Source organism: Melopsittacus undulatus, chromosome 1 (genome assembly GCF_012275295.1).
Source record: "Melopsittacus undulatus isolate bMelUnd1 chromosome 1, bMelUnd1.mat.Z, whole genome shotgun sequence".
In the NCBI taxonomy this organism is placed as follows: domain Eukaryota; kingdom Metazoa; phylum Chordata; class Aves; order Psittaciformes; family Psittaculidae; genus Melopsittacus; species Melopsittacus undulatus.
Genome location: NC_047527.1, coordinates 136858709 through 136881516, shown reverse-complemented (window position 1 = coordinate 136881516; position 22808 = coordinate 136858709). Strand labels below are relative to the sequence as shown.

At 40.1% G+C, this 22808-nt stretch overlaps 1 protein-coding gene across 1 annotated transcript in view; it reads right to left on the bottom strand.

Annotated features, from left to right (window-relative positions):
* The window catches only part of TBC1D5 (TBC1 domain family member 5), a 317301-nt gene extending 296035 nt beyond the window's left edge, over positions 1-21266 (bottom strand). The window contains exon 1 of the mRNA XM_031044993.2: positions 21071-21266. The gene's annotated coding sequence lies outside the window, so the exon portion shown is untranslated. The remainder of the gene's footprint in view (positions 1-21070) is intronic.
* Positions 21267-22808: the final 1542 nt, after the last annotated feature.

Below are 22808 nucleotides of genomic sequence, written 5' to 3'. Positions count from 1 at the left end.
AAATTAATATTTTACATGGTATAACAGTACTGCATTCACCTCTTTTCTAACTCTTACATGAAAAAGTTTAAGCCAAGTTTAGTAACCCATTAATGGAATCAGACACAGAATTTAAGTTCTTATAAGAAAATTAGAAAAGGACTGCACATTTTAAGATTTGTATTGGGTAAATATAAGTTGCTTCAGTTTAGCAACTGTGCATCCAATTTCTACATGCAAAAGAAATAATTGTTATATTTTCTTCTTTAGACATTACAGATATGGTATTTCAGGCTTTAATATCAGCTGAAAACAGCAAAACATTTTCCAACTAAACAGTCAGTCTTTCATTGTGCCACCTTTAAATCAGGACCTTTATTATTTTCCATATAGACCCTTCACTATCTATAGTAATGGATAATTAAAAAAACCTACTTCTACCAATGCTTTTTAAAGCTAATTATTTATATAGATGCATTTTCCCTTTATTATGTTTAGAATTATTAACAAAAAAGTTTAATAAACTATGTATGACACTTTCCTGTAGTTACAATTACCTGTGGAATGCAAAATGAATTATGTGAACTGCATCTGATTAGTCTTCAGTTCGATCGGTGTTTGGCTATGATTATGATACCTGTTGTTCAATCTAAAAAGTAACCTGCAGTCAAAAGGACCTTGACTAAAAATAAGCAGGACCCTCCTTGTACTAAGGTACTTGTGGTTTGATGATTGACACAAAACAGAGAAACCAATCCTTACCCTGCTTGAGAGCAGCCATTTGTGCTGACTCTTATTTCTGCTTCACTTTGTATAAAAACGTGTATTGCCAGGGAAACACCGACATCTACTCATTTCTCTGTAGATTATGATATTCACCCATCATGTATGTCTCCTGAATTCTATCTGTAGCCACAGTGAATTTCTAATTTCTAGAAGAGGGAACTTTATTACACAGGACACTATCATCATGCCACACCCACAATTTCCAGCAGCAGTCTAGAGGGGTAACAGGTACAAGATAATTCTCTGGTGCAAAAATGACTTTACTGAACCTGGTCTCTATGACTAATAGGAGTGCTCTAGCAACTGGGGTAGTAGCACAAAAAAATTAACTGTTAGCAATGGCACCACCATCTTATCTTGCAAGAATTTTCTTGACTTGGTGTTTCTAAACCGTCTGAGATTTTTTTACCATTTCTGCTGTTTTTATTCACCAAGGAGAGAACTTAATGTCTGCATGGAACTGTTCACAGAACCTCAAATCAAGGCACATGCACTGCTGATTACCTAAGACCAATTCCAGTATAATAATCCTGGGACACATGGAAGAAGGTTTATCTTTTCCTCAACCTAAAAAAGCTACTTCCTTACCTAAAACTTAATAAAGCCCTAGTGACAGGTATCCAGAATTACACAATCTTCATTATTTTCCAGGTAAATAAGCAGGTAACCTGTTCTCTATTCTGAATACATAATTTCACTTCTTAATGATAGATTTCAACATTAATTAATGACCATGTGCAAGTACTGAAAAAATAATGGAAATAATGCTTTAGCTTACCCCAAATGGAATCCGGAATACAAGAGGCAAATTTCCCCAAATAATTATGCCAACATAACTTTGCTTTAAGCACTTGCTACCTAATTATCGTAACTTTCAGGCATGCTGAAAATATCACCAATGGTCAGCAAATTGCATGGTGAATATACATCAATCACTGAGAAGTAAAGGAAGATATTTGTACTTATTTTTATTAAAGGTTCTGCAAGACACAATGACCTGTCTTCTTTTTAATATCAGAGATCCATAAAGCTTCAACTGTTTATATACCTAATGAGTACCCATAGATGTTGATTCTTATGGTGGTTATAAGGAATATTGCTGTTACGCCCTTTAATCACAGAAATTACATGAAATTTAAACCTTTATTTCTCAGCAACATCCTATCCTCTAAACTCTGCTGAGTACCTATACTCAGTCAGACACGTATTTTTAAAAGCAGCAGACAGGTAGGAGTGGAGGGCAGAAGCTGATACCATTGCTACTGAACATAAACACCTCCATATGGGGTTGCAATATTCATTTCCTCAACACAACTACTACCACTAGTAAAACAGTTTACTCCAGCTGCATGATTTAGTAACTGTTAAATCAACGCTGTTAAATTCAGAATCCACTAGAAACATACTACAAATCGTTGCAAAGAAATAGGGTGTGTTTACTCCTCATTACAGTGTCAGTGAGTCAAAGAGTTGATCTTAAACAACAAAAGCCTGACAGAAGAAAATGCCGCCAGCCCTGTCAGACTCCTGGAAGAGAAAGTCAAGGCTCAAATGATTGTGTTGATCTTTGACTGAAGCTGTAAAATGAGTTACTTTCTTCAACAACAAACATAACACCACAGCCAACAATAAGGAATCCTTTTGGTCTTTTCCACACAATGAATTTCGAATGTCATAAACTGGAGAATTTTAATCACAGTAAAAGGCATTAGCCAGGCAAATGAATATAACCCAGACCCCTAAACAAGCAAAGAACTGGTTTTCCTGAGTAACCTTATTTTTCCTTCTCTCATCTAAATTCCAGTACCAAGACTTCTTATTAATAGGTTCCTTAAGGTCTGACCAGCTTCTAACCCAGGATTTTTTTCTTTCATTACTTAAATCTGAACAGTTGTTCAGATTTGTTCACTGATTAAATTCCAAAGTATCCATGTTTTACTAGTCACATGGAAACGGGACTGCTACCCACAAGATTTCTATATAAAATGCTCCACTAATACAGATCAAGAGCTCCTATTCAAGGACTAACAGCCTTACGACACAGTATTTCCTGCTCTCAATTCAAATAAAGGTAATCAAAAATACCATATTTTGTGTTCAGAAGTCATCATTTAGTCATCCTTTCAGAACTCCTGATTCTCAGCATCACCCCTAATGTCCTACATAATTCTGCCCATCCTTACTTCACAAAGAATTCTAATTAAAAAAAAAAGCCTACATTGACTAAAAGACTATCAATGTATCTTCCAGTGTACTTTTAGTGTATTTATACAATTTCTGCTGCTACTCATTAAAAATCAGATTCAGCGTTTACTTTTTAATTTTAGATGACTTTATAAAAAAAAAAAAAAAAACAAAACCTAAATCTAACCCATACCAAGTAAACTGATGTCAACATACTGCAGCTGCCAGAACCACTACAGAAGAGTAACAGCAGAAATGAACAGGTAATGACTAGTAACAGAGGCAGAAACAATGGACAGAAAATAGTTTAACTTAACCAATGGGTATACACCCTCTTCTTCCCACATCTCACATCCTGTAAATTTATCTTGGTTATAACTCTATTAGTCAATTCAAGTTTGTTGAAGTGCAGGTTTTTCCATCACTGACATGGACCATGAAGTCACTTAGGACTTAAAAGTATAGATCAATTTTTTTTTCCAGCAACAAATCTTAAGCATCCAGAAGCACAGGACTTCTTGATTTCTTGAACTAAGTGCTTACTCAGCAGGCATCTAGAAAGTAATGCGTTGTTTCACTTAGCCATACTAGCACTTTGTTATTCATTTTATGTAAGAATTCATAACGATAACAAGTGTATTGTTTGACATGCAGCAAAAACATGGGCAATCAACAGATATTTCCTCTGACCCCTGTCAGATCAATTAGTGTTCATAGCAGAGAAAAATGCCTTCAGAACAGCAAAGCAAGACAACAGAAATCCTCTCAAATGGTAAAAAAAGCCGAATACATAAGGTAAGGAAGTAAACTAGGTTTAAAACAATAAACTGCATTGAAGTGATTTTCTATGCTAAAGCTAAAGCTGTTCTCAGTAATGTACAGCATCACACACAGTACTTCACTGTAAATAAATTTCATTAAATCATTTGTGTGCCTGAAATACATGATATAGACTACCCATCCAGAGTGCATTACAAATATCTGTTTCATTTTAATAAAATAGTATATAATTGTTTAGGTTAGAAAAGATCTTTAGGATCATCAAGCCCAACTGTTAACCAGCACTACTAAGTCTGCCACTAAACTATGTCCTTAAGCACCATCTGCTATCTTTTAAACAACACCAGGGTTAGCGACTCAACCACTTACCCAGGCAGACGGTTCCAATGTTTGACAACCTTTTCCATAAAGAATATGGAAATAGCCAATCTAAACCTCCCCTGGCACAACTTGAGGCCATTTCCTCTTCCCCTATTGCTTGTTACTTGAGACTGACAATCACCTCACTACAACCTCCATTCAGACAGCAAGGTCTCCCATCAACCTCCTTTTCTCTAGGCTAAACATTCTCAGTTCCCTCAACTGCTTCTTACACGACTTGTGCTCTAGACACTTACCAGCTTTCTTGCCTTCTCTGGACATACTCCAGCATCTACTTTCTTATAGTGATGGCCCCAAAACTGAATGTTATCTGAGGTGCAGCCTCACCAGTGCAGAGTTCAGAGTGACAGTCACTTCCATAGTCCTGCTGCCCGCACTCTCTGGTATAAGCCAGTATGCCACTGGCCTTCTTGACCACCTGGGCACAAGCTGGCTCATGTTCAGTCAACTGTCAACCAAAACCCCCAGATCCTTTTTCACCATGTAGCTTTCCAGCTGCTCTTCCTAAATCCTGTGGCGATACATTGGGTTGTTGCAACTCAAGCGCAGCACCCAGCACTTGACCTTGTTGATCCTCATGCAATTGGCCTAGGCCCATCAATCCAGACTGTCCAGATCCCCCTGTAAACCCTTCCTGCCCTCAAGCAGATCAGCACTCCCATCCAACTTGGTGTCACCTGCAAATTTTCTGAGGGTGCACACAATTCCCTCATCTAGATCATAAAGATATTAACCAGAACTGGCCCCAGTACTGAACCCTGGACGAACACCACCTGTGACCAGCTACGGTCTGAATTTAACTCCGTTCACCACCACTCCTTGGGGTTGGCTATGCAGCCAGATATTTACTCACTCAACTGTACAAAATCCAAGCAATTAGCAGCCAGTGACTCCAGTAGAATGCTGTGGGAAATGATGTCAAAGGCTTTACTGAAGTCTAGGCAGACCACATCCACAGCCTTTCCCTCATCCATGAAATAAATCACCTTCTCATAGAAGGAGATAAGGTTATTCATGCAGTACCCGCCTTTCATAAACCCACGCTGATTGGGCCTGATCACCTCGCTGTCCTGTACATGCCCCATAATGGCACTCAAGATGAGTGCCTTCAGTTTACACTGCTTTACCTTAAATTCACATACACAGTGCAAGTAATACTTATGAAAAGGAGGATATAGCTTAATTACTGAAATCCATTTAAGCTCAAAATAAAAATATGAAGCCAAGTCAACCATAAACAGCAGGAATAATGCCCATTAAAGTTTTACACCCTGTAGTTCCCAATCTTCCGTACTTCTACTAATGCAAAATACATCAACTTAGAAAATGTATTGTGAAGTTTTTAACATTTTTTATTATAGGAGATTACCTTCAGGATCAAAAGAAGTGCACTATGAATATAAATTTCACATGATCCTAAATGTAAAAAGAAATCTGTTGCATCTCTACCATCTAGTCACACAAGATAACGTGAAGATTACATCATTCAAGGATTACCAAGATTGTTGTGTGTTTGATTATGTCTGGGTCACCATTCAAAGCCCTAGTTATTCACTTTCCTTCATTCCACATTCCAGACTAGAGATTCCTTGAACAAAAATTCTCAATTCACTGACTGTATACCTGATCAAGTGAGTGACCTGTAGAACTAAAACTAAGATATAAAGTAAAAGTAAATGATAAATGCAAATCTAATTTACTTTTACATCGGCATATTTCAAAAGTTTGTTGTGCTCTCCTGGCCCAAGTCTCAGAAAAAAATCATTTCACTACCTCTAATACAAGACAGCTGCCACAACATTGTCAGCCCATCCATAAACCGATCCACAGATCGGAGAGCCAATGAATGATCAGTAGGACCCTCTCACCCTTAATAGCCCCATATGGCCAGTGTGAAAGTCTAATGGAGAGTGGAGACTAACAGGAGACTACTAGGGCATGAATGAAGTCACACCACCATTGAGTGCTGCCATACCAGACATGCTAGAACTTCAGTATGAATTAGAGTCAAAGGCAGCCAAGTGGTATGCCACGACTGATATTGCCAATGCATTTTTCTCAATTCCTTTGGCAGTGGAGTGCAGGCCACAGTTTGCTTTTAATTGGAGAGGCATCCAGTATACTTGGAATCAATTCCCCCAGGGGTGGAAACACAGCCCTACCACCTGCCATGGGCTGATCCAGACTGCACTGGAACAGGTGCAAGCTCCAGAACACCTGCAATACATTGATGACATTATTGTGTGGGGTGATACAGTGGAAGAAGTCTTTGAGAAAGGGAGAAAAATAATCCAAATCCGTCTGAAAGCCAGTTTCGCCATAAAACGAAGTAAGGTCAAGGGACCTGCACAGGAGATTCAATTTTTGAGAATAAAATGGCAAGATGGATGTCGCCGGATCCCCAATAATGTGATCAACAAGGTAACAGCAATGTCTCCACCAACTGATAAGAAAGAAACACAAGCTTTCTTGGATGCTGTGGGGCTCTGGAGAATGGACATCCCAAATTACAGTTTGATTGTAAGCCCTCTCTATCATGTGACCCGGAAGAAGAATTATTTCAAATGGGGTCCTGAGCAACAACAAGCCTTCGAGCAAATTAAACGCGAGATAGTTCATGCAATGACCCTCGGACCAGTCCGGACCGGTCCAGATGTGAAAAATGTACTGTACACTGCAGCTGGGAGAATGGTCCCACCTGCAGCCTCTGGCAGAAAACTCCAGGGGAGACTCGAGGTCGACCCCTCGGCTTTTGGAGTCGGGGATGCAGAGTATCTGAGTCCAGCTATACGCCAACTAAGAAAGAGATACTGGCAGCCTATGAAGGGGTTCGAACTGCTTCATAAGTGATTGGCACTGAAGCACAGCTCCTCCTGGCACCCCAGTTGCCCATGCTGGGCTGGATGTTCAAAGGCAGGGTCTCCTCTACACATCATGCAACTGATGCTACATGGAGGAAGTGGGCTGCACTAATTACACAACGAGCTCAGATAGGAAATCCCAGTCATGCAGGCATTCTGGAAGTCATCATGGACTGGCCAGAGGGCAAAGATTTTGGAATGTCACCAGAGGAGGAGGTGATGCGTGCTGAAGAGGCCCCATCATATAATAAACTGTCAGAAAGTGAAAAGCAGTATGCCTTGTTTACTGATGGGTCCTGCCATATGGTGGGAAAGCAGCAGAGATGGACAGCAGCTATATGGAGTCCCTGACGACAAGCTGCAGAAACTGCTGAAGGAGAGGGTGAATAGAGTCAGTTTGCCAAGGTGAAAATTGAACGGTACAATGATGTTGTGGCTTAAACCCTGTTGGCAAGTGAGCCATGCAGTCCACTGCCACTGCCCCCCTCCCCCCATTTCCTTCCCCCACTTCCAGAGGGTTGGGAAGAAAAATCAAAAGAATGTAACTCCCACCGGTTGAGATGAGAACAGCCCAGTAACTAAGGTATGACACAAATCACTACTGCTACAACCAATAATAATAATGATAAGGGAAATAACAAGGGAAGAGAATACAACTGCTCATCACCAGCCCACTGATAATAAATACCCAGCCTGACCCAGCAGCGATCTCGTCCTTCCGCGTAACTGCCAGTTTACATCCTGGGCATGCTATGGTATGGAATACCTCTTTGGCTAGTTTGGGTCAGGTGTCCTATCTCTGCTTCCTCCTGGCTTCCCTTGCTCCCTGAGAGAGCATAAGGCTCATAATGTCCTTGGTCAGACTAAACAACTCAGCAGCAACTAAAACCACTGGTGTTATCAGTCCTGTTCCCAGGCCGAAAGTCAAAAACACAGCACTGCACCAGCTACTAAGAAGGAGAAAAATGACTGCTACTGCTGAACCCAGGACAAACAGACTGCTAAAAACTACACTGAGAGCAATGGGTGGTGGAACTTCCAAACACTGGGATACACATTTACCAAAAGCCACCTGGTTGGTCAACACCAGAGGATCTGCCAACAGGGCTTGCCCAGCCCAGTCAGAATCCCCAGTCATAGGACTGCTTTTGCTCAGGGACCAGGATATACTTGGTGGGTAATGCTGGAAGATGGGGAAGTCTGATGTGTACCTCAAGGGGATTTGATTTTAAGGGAAAACAGCCAATTAACTCAACTGTATGCTGTTGCCTGCTACATAGCACTTTTACAGCCCACCAATTATAGATGTCTTCAGCTCACCAGCAACCGTCCCTGACTTCCCTCTGACTGTCATCCCAACAAAGAAGGAACTTTGATGGAACCAGACAAGTTCTGCAGTATCACAGCAGGCAATGATCCAACACTGCACACAACCTCTCCTGCTCTGAAAGACTGTTACAAGAGATAGAGCCTGACATCATGGACCAGATGGACTCAGCAGCTTTACAGCAATTGGTCCAGACACTAAGGAATGACCTGTGTGTGTGTGCGTGTGTATGCATATATATTCATATATATATATATATATATGAGACAAGAGTGATGGTACATTGAAAATGTGGGATTTGAGCGTGATGTGAATAGTATGGAATAACAGGTGAATACTGTCCTGGGTTGAGAAGTAGCAGTCAGTTTTCTCCTTCTTAGTAGCTGGTGCAGCACTGTGTTTTTCACTCTCAGCCTGAGAACAGTGCTGATAATACCGATGTTTTTAGCTGCTGCTCAGTAATGTTTACTCTGACCAAGGACTTTCTGAGTCTCATGCTCTGCCAGGGAGGAGGGGAAGCCAAGACAGGACACCTGACCCAAACTAGCCAAAGAGGTATTCCATACCACAGCCTGTCATGCCCACTATATAAACTGGGGGCAGTTACCCAGAAGAGCTAGATCACTCCTCAGGTTGGTCTGGGCATTGGTTGGTGGGTGGTGAGCAGTTACATTCTCTTCCCTTGCTATTTCCCTTGTTATTACTGATGGTAGCAGTAGTGGTTTGTGTTATACCTTAGTTACTGGACTGTTCTTATCTCAACCTGTGGGAGTTACATTCTTTCAATTCTCCTCCCCATCTCTCTGGGAGAAGAGGGAGAAAGGGGGGAGGGAGGAGAGAGTGAGCGGTTCTGAATTACTGGCTGAGCTTAAACTACAACAAGAGGTCACAAAGAAATTGTCAGTAGAGATCAAGTTTGAGGACAGAGGGAGTTTGGGATTCTATTTGCTTGTTTTGAGGGTTTTTTCTATTGTTTTGTTTGTTTGTTTTCTTTCATCGCAGCATTAATAACTAGTCTTTGAAGAACTATTGTAACTTGCAACTACTGTATCACTGGGCAGAGAACTGATGAAGGAATGCCCAGCAAGGTCCAATGCAGTCAGATGATCTGTGATCAACTGTCATAGGTGACAGAGACCATAACAAGGTGTTAAACCCCAAACTCTGGCTCTAAGACAGTCTACTTCAGAAACACTGAAGAGGCTGGATGGCAGAGCTGTAACTCTGAGAGGAAGGTATCAAAGCAAATGTCTGCTGCAGAAGAGCAAGCTTTCCCCTTTCACCTGTGCAAGGTGAAAGATGTCAGTTTAATGTTTTTAATTTGTTTACACGTACATGCAATTAGAAAGACTGCTTACACTTCAGCCTTATTTCACTGTCCATAATCCTCTACCTGTGTCTTCAAGTCAATATATCATAATGGTGTCACAGACTTTGTCTGACAAGAACTGACAGTAAAACTTAGCTCCAGCCTCAGAAAAGGCGAATGTCAAATAGAAGTAAAAATACTTCAAAACATTCTATAAAGATAGTGAAAGTACAGAAATGTATCTCAAGTTACAGGGAAGAGGTTAGCATATTGGAAGGGACTACATGGAAAGCCATAGTATCCAGTGGGTGCTATAAACAGACAACAGCAATGAATCATGACAAACCCATTACTATCTGCTACAACAGAACTCTGGAATAGACACTTGTTTCAACTCCTTCAAAACTAAGCAAAATTAACAAGAACAAAATTGGCATGGCCATAACGTTTCACCAAGCAAAATTCTTCACTGTAGACAGGAATTAGTCTCAAGTGAAATGGCAGTTAATTTATTGCTGTCAGCTCAGGATACTTTTCAATGATGAAATCATTGCAAACTGTAACTCAGGACTTTGAAAGATAAATTCTCTCATGCTAAAAAAATGAAACTGCTACCCAACCTTCAATTACTCTGACGTTAACCTGAATAATAATTTTATAAGTTGTCTGGTCAGTGTGAGGAAGAAACATCAGCTGAAATACAATACTAGCAATCTAGAGACTTGCTGGCAACTTGAATCTTTTTTTTTATTTCATAGGGGAAGAAGTATAGATTCCATACCACATACAGCAGAAAGAGTGTCAGCTTAATGTAATGTACAACTACAGTTATCTTTCTTCGTAAAGCAAACTGAGTATTTGAGAAAAATCAGAAATCCTCAGACACATTTTCTTTTGGTATCAAATACATCGTTGACACCATTTTCACCACTCAGGTTCAAAATGAGGAGGCAATCTTCACCAGCTCCGCTTTATCTTTCATTATATTCAGATCTTATCTGAAACTTTGTTGTTCTTGTTTTTAATAAGACCTGTACACGTGAGATTCAACCTGGCTACATACCTAAAATTCTCATTTTCCACACTTAACCATGCAATCCAACTTACCTCCCAATCTATCTGCAGTGTGCAACCTCTAAAATGCTTATCTCACTGGTTGCCAAAGTTTTCAATAACTGTAAATACAGTTGTCTTTGATGATCAAGGCTCTCATCAGCAATTTTACATTATTCTGTTTGCACCTTTATCACTGCACACCATTTTGTAGTAATGAGAAGACAACCTTAGTAAAATCCCTTGTAAGTCTGTCATCCATTAGCCAATACAATATGCTTTAATATGTAAAACTGTATCTTTACTGATAGTGTTTTTGATCTTCCTTGCCCACATTTCTTTAGTGAGTGGTTATGTGGTGCTGAGCTGCCTACTGCGGTTAACCCACAACACTACCTTACAATTATTTCTGTTGCAGCTGGACCCACGCGTGGCTTGAAAACACAGAAGCAGAGCTTGTCATGCACAAAACTCAGGCAAACAAAATGTTGAGACATACATTGCAAAAAAAAAAAAAATAAACAAAACAAAAAAGAATGATGGCCGGCAAGGGATCAAGACACACCACCTGTTTTATTGGGCTTGATTTTACTCTATTTTTCCGGATGCTGGAATCTTAGAAGTAGGCTACGTTCTTTCAGCCAAGGAAAGTCCAGGGCTGCAAGCATTAGGGCAGAGTAAGACTGCAAAGAAGCAGCTAAGAGGGATCCAAACAAAATGCTCAGTGGTTAAAAAAAACAACAACAAACAAAATCAAAACCAAAAAGACTACTCAATGACTGTTAATAAGTTTTACATTGAAGGTTCTCCTCTTAAACCCACTGGTTCAAGCCCTAGTCATACATTTCCTATCTGGCCATTCTTCTTTCTTAAGATCATACAGCTTGAGCTAGACTGATCCATTACTTTTGGAAGGAGATAGTGAGTCTGAAGGTTTTGAGAAAAGGGGAGATTACCCTAAGTCCTACTGAAAGATACCCTTGAAACACTGTCAAAAGATTGACTGCCTGTATTAAGAGGTGTCTAACATTCTCATGGGCTAAATGATAAATAACAGCAGCTCTAGAAAATGAAGCACTCCAGTCAATCTACAAAAATTATAGCATAAGTCTATCAACACACTTTTATCCCAATCTGGGTAAACTGTTATAAGGAGTAAAATGATGTTCACCCAACCCACATTTGCCCTCTTCTCAGATAAAATTATTCACAGTGGAAATTATAACCATGACTGATCATACACTATTACTGTAAATTAATGTAAAAATCTAGTCTCACCCAACAGCTATGAAATAGCAACAGCATGTTCTAATTCCTGGCATATGTCAGTTCTGAATACTGACTTACAGATAGAACTACATATTTTTCTTCTAATATCAAGAACTTTGACAGCTTATCTAAAATCCCTAAAGACCAGAACAAAAAATGTGTAACATACTGAAAATACATTAGGACTTTCTCCAATCACTGAGGCTATAGGGTACACAGGAGTGCAAAATAAAACAGCATCTCAGCTGGATTTGCAACAGCTGATAGTGCCACTTGTTCATTTTGTAAGTGTACCTCAATCCATCCCAGTCATACACAATGTCAAAACGGAGCTATGTTTAGTGATCGCAGCTGCTACTGCCCTTTGCTCCTCCCTACTGAGAATCAACAAATGGATTCTGAGCAGTATAAATACCCAATATATGTCTGACATCATCACCAAATATAATTACTAAAGATTAATATTAACATGCATCTGTCCAGTATATGTTTTTATTTCTTACCAGGTACAGAATTCCTCTCACTTCACGCTAAGAATATACTCAAGGCTCAATACAAACGTCAAAAAAGTGACAGAAGACTAGGTAGCTTCTCCATCTCTGCAAGCCCGAATTTGACATTTTATTCTGAAAGTGTGTCAAATCAACAAACAGCTTCACTGATCAAATGTTAGAATCAAATCAATCTGCAAACTGCTTGGATCCATACACAGTACTGAAAAAATTCAGCATGAAAGGGGCCACAAGCAGCTAGTAATCAGATGGAAATGGAGAAGGTACATTCTGCCCTATGCATATCTCATTCCATCTATCCCTTAAAGCTTTTTCCAATTCCCTGACTTGCAGTCGAGCCTTGACTGTCATCTTGCACCTAAATCAAGCAATCTTCAAACCAAGAGTCATGGGCAGTATAATATGCACAAATTCAAAAATCAAAGTAGCTTTCCAGTAGGTGAAAGCCACCCTGACCACAGAAGGGAACTTTGTGAAATAGGGACACTGAAGTTCCAAATGTAATATATTCATATTGCCATACAGTATTTTTTTCAGAAAACCTATATGGGAATGAACTTTCAATTTGCAAGAACTGCCCAAAATGAACTTATTTAAAGTAAGACATAAAGTGCCAACTTAAAATTTCACAGGGCATTTCACGCCAACACTAAGTACTTCTGCAGAAAATTGTGAAGCAAATTCACAAATTAAAAGGTGAAGTTCATCGTCATTCCTAAGATGTTTTCATTTCATTTAATTGGTTGCCTTCTTTGAAAAGCACATTTGAAAAGAAAAAAAATCAAGTCCTAACTGTAATGCAACACTCCTCTAATCTAAAATGCTAAGGTTTCATTGGGGATTTGAGGGGGGTTGGTTTTTTTCTTTCCCAAGTTTTCAAGACACTGACTTTTGATTGAATGCTTTAAGTTTTCTGTGTCAATGAACAGATACGACTGATGTGTTTGGAAGAAACCTTTCTACTGTCTGGGACACGAGTTTCCTCTGATTACAGGAAGTCAGAAACTTCCTGCTTGTTGCATTTTCCTCTACTTTTGACAGGCTGAGAAAGTTGGGGCTGTTCAGCCTGGAAAAGAGAAGGCTGCGTGGAGACTTCATAGCAGCCTTCCAGTATCTGAAGGGGGGCTATAGGGATGTTGGTGAGGGACTCTTCATTAGGGACTGTAGTGATAGGACAAGGAGTAACAGGTTAAAACGGGGGATGTTTAGATTGGATATAAGGAAGAAGTTCTTTACTGTGAGGGTGGTGAGGCACTGGAATGGGTTGCCCAGGGAAGTTGTGAATGCTCCATCCCTGGTGGTGTTCAAGGCCAAGCTGGACAGAGCCTTGGGTGACATGGTTTAGTGTGAGGTGTCCCTGCCCTTGGCAGGGGGGTTGGAACTAGATGATCTTAAGGTCCTTTCCAACCCAAACTATTCTATGGTTCTTCTTGAGCTCATCCATCATCATCTTCTCTCAACCAGCCATAAAAATTACATTTACAGGAATACAGGTTTCTGAACACTTAAAATCAAAAGACTCTTTTCAGTATTATTTACAACATATTTTCATGAAGCAATAGAACTAGCAGGGCACAACCAGTATAGGCTTTATGTATAAATGTGAACCAAAAATGGAAACCAAAGTAGGTGAAATCTTTGGGTTGTTAACCTAGACTACTTAATGCACTGTATATAAATAAATAAAGAAAGAATGCACTGTATATAAAGAACATCAAAAGATAATATCACAAGCAGCACCAGATTTAGTTTTCAGTCTATGAAAAAAATATACATACATATATACAAAGAATTGCCCAGTTAATCTATTTGATTTATTAACTTTTCCCCAAACTGTGTATATTTATTTGCACCATAGGCATACGTGTAAATGATGTAAATTAAAAATGAGTCAGGCCTAAAGGAGGAAAAACTATGGTACTGACTCATGAATAGCTGAAAAACAAGCAAGGCTCACACACTTTTTTTTTTAATATGTATTTAAATAAAAATACCAGCCTGTATACACTGCAGGTGTCCAAGCCACCATCGTGAAAGTACAGGTAATGTTTATAGGAAGCAGGACATACAAAACTAGCATGAGTATCAGCTGAGAGCTATTCTCACTAAAGAAATTAAGAACCCAAAAATCTTCCCCAGCACAATTATCAAATAACCTATCAGATTTACATTAAGTATACTGAATGTCTACTTGTATTTGTCCCATAAGCATTAATACTATTCCCTTTATATTTACTCTTTCACTCTACTTCCCAAATTTCTTATACATAGCCTGCTATTTAACATGCCCAAAATACTTTTAATTTCTCCCATTTAACAAACTCATTTAAATTGTGTGATTTAATAAACATTTTACAGTACATTCATGTATTAGCTGTGATGGGATATTATAAAATCTGAGTTCTAACTGTAGCTTCCCCTTTGACTTGTTGTATGGCCTTGAATAAGTCACTTCCAGCCCACTGAAAATTATTAATGCTATTTTCATTTATAGATGAAAGGCTCTACAAAACTACTAGACATTAATCATGAATACTTTAGATAATGTTTAGTCAAGAAGGTACAAGAAATCAAAGTGTCAACTTGACACTGGAACCTCTTACTCATATATATATTGCAGCAAGCATGCTGATAAAAGAACAATTACGAAATACGCTTGAAACATACCGTTCCAGGCTTAAATGTTCTTTACTTTCAAAAGAAGTCAAACTTGCATCTGGAAGGTCAGTGGGAACAATGTCAAAACACAGATTATAGAAAAAAAAACTAATCGCAGTTTAAGAAAATAATCTTAATTTTGAAAGAGAATCTGTTTGGGAAAATCAGAAAACATTTTAACATTTTTCAACTTTGCAACATTTTATGCTTCAATGAGTACAATATAGGTAGATCTCTATCCAGATATAGATGTCGCCTTGCTGTGAACAATAAGAGGAAGAAAAAATATTGGAGGAAAGAGTGTGCATATTCACACCATGTACGATGCAGGAGCTAGTGGTCACATCCACCAGTGCTAGTGGAAAATTTCAGGACCCAGAATACAATCATGTCCATCAACACCATGTGAGATTAAGGATGTTAAAAAACGCAAGCAAATGGACAGCATGCTGGGAAATTGTTGTTGGCACATCTAAGGCAGAGTAGATAAGAAATAATCAACAGTGATGCTCAAGTAACTACTGAGCTTTAAGCTACTCTTAACAGTTCAGAAAAGAGCGCTAAGCATGACAGTGGGAAGGCAGCTTATAAACACAACACGGTAAAGTTTGTAAAAAGATTACGTATTTCCATTATAATAACCATGAAAATGCCCACCTATACAAAATTACATATCAACAAGAAAAATACTATGGGACAGAACACTCAGGATCAGCACTGTAAAACCTTGTAAACTGACAAGAATTTGGGGAGCTCCACAGTATGGCAATTATTCCACAACTGGGAATCTTTTTGTAATTTCCTTTAAAATACCTGCTATAGGCCACCATGACAAAACAATGGCCCATATGAAAATTCATCTGATGCCAATTCTTATGCTAAGATTTGCAGTCTAAATACCAAAAATCCACTTTTACTGTTCTAGAAAGATTCTCTAATGCTTTCAACAAATTCCATATCTTACAAAAATTCAAGTCTATCACATGACACACTTCCTCCCAACAGGAAGAAAAAAATTATAAAAAATAAAAAAAGGCCAAAAGTCCATTTGTCTAAAAACTGAGATTAAATGAAAATTCCACTTATAATTCACCAGCCATAATCCAGGTTTCAAGAAACATCGTTTCATTTTTCATTACCTGATAGTTCAGAACCAAAGAATATTGACTGTGTGGACCTAAGGGTTAAATAAGACTGCTCACTCAGAAGGTAGAGACAGCAGAGGTCTGTTTCACACCATCAGCTCAAACTAGAGAACAGTAGGATTTTTTTTACAAGCCCCTATTTGTAATGTGCTGAAAGAATAATGTCAAAATGAAGTATTTAATAATGAAACCTAGTATCTCAGGTACTTTAGCAGCCACCAGTAAAAGCATCACTTTAAAAAAATATTAGCAACAATTTTCTAACAACACTCACCATAACTGACACAGAGAAATTATATATCCTACTATAAGGGCTAAAACGAGTTAAGTCACTGGACTAGAAACTGGGGATAGTTTTAGGAATTACTGATCATGATCAGATTATATAGCCAGGTAGAGATTATGTAGCCAGATACATGCTCATATTCCTAAGGCTTCAAAATTTCAGAAGCTGAAAAGAGTTATGAACAAAACTGATTGGAAAGAAAAATCTTAAGACAAAAACACGAGAATGGAAACTTCCTTAAGAGGGCTTTTCTCTATGGTCAACGAATCCTACAGCTACCAAAGAGGATAATTTTGGCTATGGCTCATCCCACTTGTGCAAAACCTGAGGTTTTTGAGAAAAGAAGCAAGTGTGAGGAGAAAAAAAAAATAAAATGCAGGATTGACGATGTAGAAAAGGAGAAGCTGGATCACCATCAACGTGAATTAGAATTATGGAGTATAGAAACTGAGAGACATAAAACATCCACGTATGACACAGCCAAAAGTATTATCAATACTACCCCAAAAATGGCAGAGGCTCATGAATAGACAGAGGTGGCACAAGTGTTAAAAAATCGTAAGGAAAGATCAAAAATAGTCAATAAATACTTTCATTCTATAGTTGGAAAGATTCAAAATGGTATAATTGTATCACATTATATTGATTTTCTTTCCAAGTCATTTGTTAAACAGATGTTCCAGATCAGATGTTAAAAAATATTGTGAGACAAACATTTTAAATCAGCATACTTGTTAAACTTATCCAAGAGTCTTAGAGCAGTCAGCCCAGCAAATCTATGATCTGTTGATGCTCTTTTGAAACTATGTATTTTAAAATCTGTATCTGTCTTTAAATGCTAGGGACTGCCACCATGCAGAGGAGTGAAAACACAGTGTCAAAGGGACAAATCAAGTTTTAAGGCAGTCTGATATGACAGAGAATTCAGACGAGATAACAAGAACCAGTGAAAGACAGATGCATTCAAATGTATTCAAACAATAATTGCATGCCTTATTTTTAAATAGTGGCAAAGATGAATCACTGAAGCAAGTCATCCACAGAAGTAAACGGTAGATTCTCAGTATCAGACAAAAGCTGATGCTGTAAAGTATTTAAGGTGAAATGTTCATGTATCAAGACAGATTTGATCCCCACTCTAATGCAACACTACTTGATGCAGTACTAAATGCAAGTCAACTTAAGCAAGTACTTTTCACATACACACAAAGAGATTAATTAGTAGTGTGGTAATAACGTTCTTTAATAAACCTAAAATAACAATTTGCCAGCCCATTAACAGAACAAAAAGCCCCTCAAATTAGATCGTACAGAAGGAAAGTGTTGGGTTCTTTTTTCTAGTAGAACACAAGATACCATGATAACTGTTTCTTTTCTGCTGCATTCAGTTCAACATCAGTGACACATAATTTTTCCTATTACTTTTGAACTATTCCCAACCAGAGCTCAGGTCATGTTATGACTCAGTGCTTTTGGGAAATCTACATCTAACCATTTACAGAGGCAAAATACACATTCCTATTCTGTTTGGTAACTCACCAACCTTTACCCAAAATACACTAAATGTTGAACATTTGTCTCCAAGGTCTGGATGTAGTTTGACTAACTGCTCCAGCTTTGCTCTTGCTTCTTAATTCTCAGAGTATAAATATGTTCAACCGTTTCTCCTCAAATACTGCCACACACAGATTCCCATACAATTCAGAGTAATCATGCTTTTTTCTGCTCAGCATCAATAAAAAGAATATGAATTGTTAATATTATTATTATTAATGTTACCCAATATGACAGGGATCTCAAATTGCATCATTTTCAAGTCCTTTTTTAAAAACTATTTCATCACAGACACTGCAACATTGTGGAACAAAAAATTAAAAAAAAAAGATATTTGGATAACTAATGAAAACTTTCTTAGGTAAAATGCAAACCACAGTACCAATCTATCTAATAATTTGAAATGGAAACATCTATGCCTCTTCTTTCAGAGGTCAAAAATAGAGAGTTTAAGCGTCACTAACATAACAACCAAACACAGGCAAGCAACTCCTTTTATCATGTTTAACGGCCCTCTTCCTATGAGAGCACAGCTCAGGCAAGGATCTATGCTTTTGTAGACTACAGATTGAACTGCTTTGGGCACTTTCCTGGGCTAGCAGAAAAAGCACGCAAACCCTGTAACTTATTTGCTATAGAGAGTGCAGATTCTAAGTCAAGCAGTTGAGATAACCTACCACATTTGCACTCCACAGACATCACTGGCTCCTGATCCAAAATGCTCTTACACACACTAATCAACAAAGCCTCAAATGGACTAGAGACTTATTATCTTAGAAACTGTCTATCCTCCGCAATTCTCAGCAACAGCTGTTGTCAATTACAGCAGCATACCTAACAGTTTAAGATAAAACTCCTAAGGATGAAGCACAAAGTAAACTTTGTAAGACTTCATCAACAGAATTCCTTTCAGGGCAAAGTGTAAAACAGCTCTTTGCATAGCCCTTCCCCAATGAAAAATGAAGTTTAAATAGTAACAACCTGGAGACAGCAAAGATGATCTCTACATTAGCATATATCACAGGCAGGCAGAGAATGTGTAACACATATCCACCAAATCAAATTTTTCCTGAACATTAATACAAGGTGCCAAAGTCCAAAAGATGCAAGTGCAAACAAAAGAAAAAAGAACAATGCTTGAGTTAAGCCAACATTGTAACACAAAGAAGGAAAAATGTGAGAAGCATATTTTCGCTAACATTTCTCAAAGATTAAGTGCCACTCCAGGTGGCACAGTATTTTGAGGAAAGCTCTGAACCATTTCTGTACACAAGCCAGCTTTGCTAATACTACAGCAGAAACTAAATAACTGTTTGTAACAAATCAAGTTTGTGGCTTTCCACAGATCACTGGGGTGGTGAAATGAAGCGAAATATGCAAGAACCTCGGTAGTTTAATTAATTGCTAAACAATGCTACCAGTACCCATTGTTAGTTTTCATACGAGTTTACCATATCTATAGTATCTAAATTATGAAGCCATGCTAAAATCTAAGTGGAAAAAAATGCACTACCTTTCCAGTTTGCACTTACTAGATGCACTTATTACATAAAAATAGAAATTGCTTATGATCTCATACTTTGTTATGAACTGTAATTCATTACCCAGGATCACAGCTCAGACAAGGGTAAGCTCCTGTTGTGGCTCAGCAGCACAGTTACCAATTTCAAGTAAGGAAATATATGAATGTTTAAAAACTCGTCAATTTCTCTGTCATAGGCTGTGTCTAATTCTGTGTTTACCTGATAGTCTGAATGTATTACAACACAACCTTTATTTTAACAACTCTAGTAATCGCTACTACTATATATATATACACAAACACATATGACTTTCAGGGTCACAGCATTTAGGCTGTAAATGGGACATGTGTGTCAATAAAAAAGAAATGTGACAACTGGTAGTTCACAGGTGTGTCAACTCAGACAATATATTAAGGGTTTGGGTTTTTTTTTTAAAGGACTGGTTTCAAAAATATAAATGTAATCTAAAACCAATGTAGTTTTCTTATTGCCCAGGTTTAGATCTTACAGTATTTCAACCTGTGAGTTGCAAATGCAACAGTGGATGATGATTCAGAGAGAAGTGGGATCTAGAATTAATTTAACTGTATGGTTCATGACCCTCAAACTCTTAAAAATATTTTTAATACCAACAATCATCCCACATTGAACTGGAAGACATTTTGAAAGTTTTAGCTTTCACAGAGGAGGTATTATCAGTAAATAGTTGAATTAATGTGTGGCAAGTAACAGAACTGACAAATAACAATTTTAATGACGTTTAATTGGTCTGAAAAGAGGTAATTCTCTCGTGGTGCTTTTTAACTAAGCTTCAGAGTGCTTTGTAAGGAAGGCAAGCAGGATTACTGAGAGTAAAGCAGTACATGGATGATGTGGAGCTGAGTGGTAGAAGAGTAATCTTGTCCCCCAAGCCCCATCCCAGTACATTCTGGAACCTGATTCTTTCACATAGATACCACTTTCACGCATATATACCACTAATGCAATGTTATGCCAATATGATGGAAGAGCTATTTCTTAAAAGCCAACCATAAAGCCTCCAGGATGTGTAATACCAAGGACATGTAGCTAAACTAAACTACTGATGGGTACAGCAGAGCAATCTGAGAGTATAAAACTCTCAGACAGTTAAAATGTGCTAACTGCAGCCGCTGCAATGAAATCCGGACTTCTACACCACTTAACTACTGTAACCTAAATTAAAAACAAGTGTGACAGTTAAACATCTACCACTAATGGTAATGAACTGGATAGCTAGCACAGATGGAGCTAGACAGATGAGAACAGGAAGAGAGGCTCTGGGGCAGGAAAAGTGGAGAGAAACCTAGGTTAGCCTAAAAATTCTTTTTCCAAGGCCTGGTGGGGAACGAAAATCACGAAGCCCTTAACTTCCCTCTTTAGCCAGCAGAACGACCACTACCAATTGAAAACAACAACCCAAAGGGGGAAACCTTGTGACAAACCTGCCTTCTCCTTCGCCCTGCTTTCACGTCCCATAAACAAGGCTCTGGCTCGGGAGATCCCTGGCGGGGAGCGCCTTCCCTCAGTACGCCCCAGGCCGCGCTCCGGCGGGCAGCCCCGCGGGAAAGAGCGGGAAGAGGCCGCTGAGCGGCAGCGGCCCAGTAGGCGCAGGCCTCACCGCCCCTGCCGGCTCCGCTGCTGCCCACTGACGGCCGGGACCGCGGGACCAGGCGCCGCCGCCGCCAGGAAAGGCCTCGGCAGGGGCCGGGGCGGCGCACTTGGGCTGCAGGGCGGCCGGCGGGGAGGGTGGCAAGCGGGTTAAAGGGAGCAGATGCTCTGGGGCCGGTTTTACCTGCTGCTGCTGCTGCTGCCTGCAGTGGCATGAAGATCTGGCTCAGCCTCTCTCTCTCTCCCCCTCCCCGCCTGCCTCCCTCCCGCCTGCCCTCCCTGCGCGGCACACAAACCCCCCGCGCCAGCCCGGCGCCCTGCGAGGGACGCGGGGCAGGGGGAAGCGGTGGGGGAGGCCTGGGGAAGGGAAGGGGAAGGGTTCCCTTGCCCGCACACGGGGACGCGCGATGGCACCGCCCCCTACTACACACACACACATACACACACCACCCCCCCACCCCTCGCTCCCTGCGCGCAGGCGCTCGCCGCGCCGTGAAGCCGCTGCTGCCCGCGGTGCCCGTACGCTGCTTGCGCCTTCGGCCGCCGCTGGGGTTGGAAGAGTGTGGGACCGGGGGAATGCCGGGGCTGCGCGGTTGGGGCCCGGGCGAGGTGGGTACGGGGCTTCTCTTGTCGCGGGCCTCGGCGGAGCTCGGCCGCCGCCTGCTTCTCGCGAGGTCCGGCGGGCATCAGCGAAAGAGTGCTGGGATTCTTGTGAAATAGGGAGATTTTCGCCTCTGTTCCGGGGCCTTTTACCCTCTGAGGAAGCCCGAGGCGCTTTTATTTACATAAAGCGTGCACGTCGGGTGTAGTTCCCAGTCACGCAAGGCCGGGGTGAGGGGAGAAGCAGTTTAAAACGAGGTAGTTCAATGTGAATCCACGTCTAAGTGCCCTGGAAGCGACTGGCTGGGTGCAAACTGCCTGGAAAGAAACTTCCTCGTGGTAGGATATAGGTGGTGGCACAGAAATTAACTCGGGTCACGCAGTGGTTGTCCGGCCCTCCCCAGCTGGAGGCTTGGGAAGGCTGAAGATGGCCCCTGGCCTCCTGGGCTGCTTCTCCTAAGAAAGAAAGTAAACCCTTTAAGCACGTTTTTCAACAAGCAGGTAGCAGATTGCTGCAGACAAACATAAGTTTGGAAGGCAGACTTGTATTCCTGCTTCCATTTGAGAGCAGCTCAATCAAAATGATTGGCTTTTGTAAGTTTTGGGAAGAAATTCCTCACTATGAAGCTTGGGAAACACTGGCACAGGTTGTCCAGAGAAGCTGTGGCTGTCCCATCCCTGTCAGTGTTCGAGGCTAGGCTGGTTGGAGCTTTGTGCAACCTGGTCTAGTGGCAGGGGATTGGAACTGGATGATCTTTAAGGTCCCTCCCAACCCAAACTGTTCTATGAAATCTGGTAAATCTACTGGATTTGGCATTGGCCCTTTCTTCGTTAAAAATCCTGAAGTAATGTGAACTGTTACTGGGAACCTCCAGGTACTGGAGAGTTCGTACTGCAAGGCATATATTTATGCAACCATTTGAAGATGAAGTGATATGTGTACTAGTTTGCTCTTTGTGACAATTGTATAAA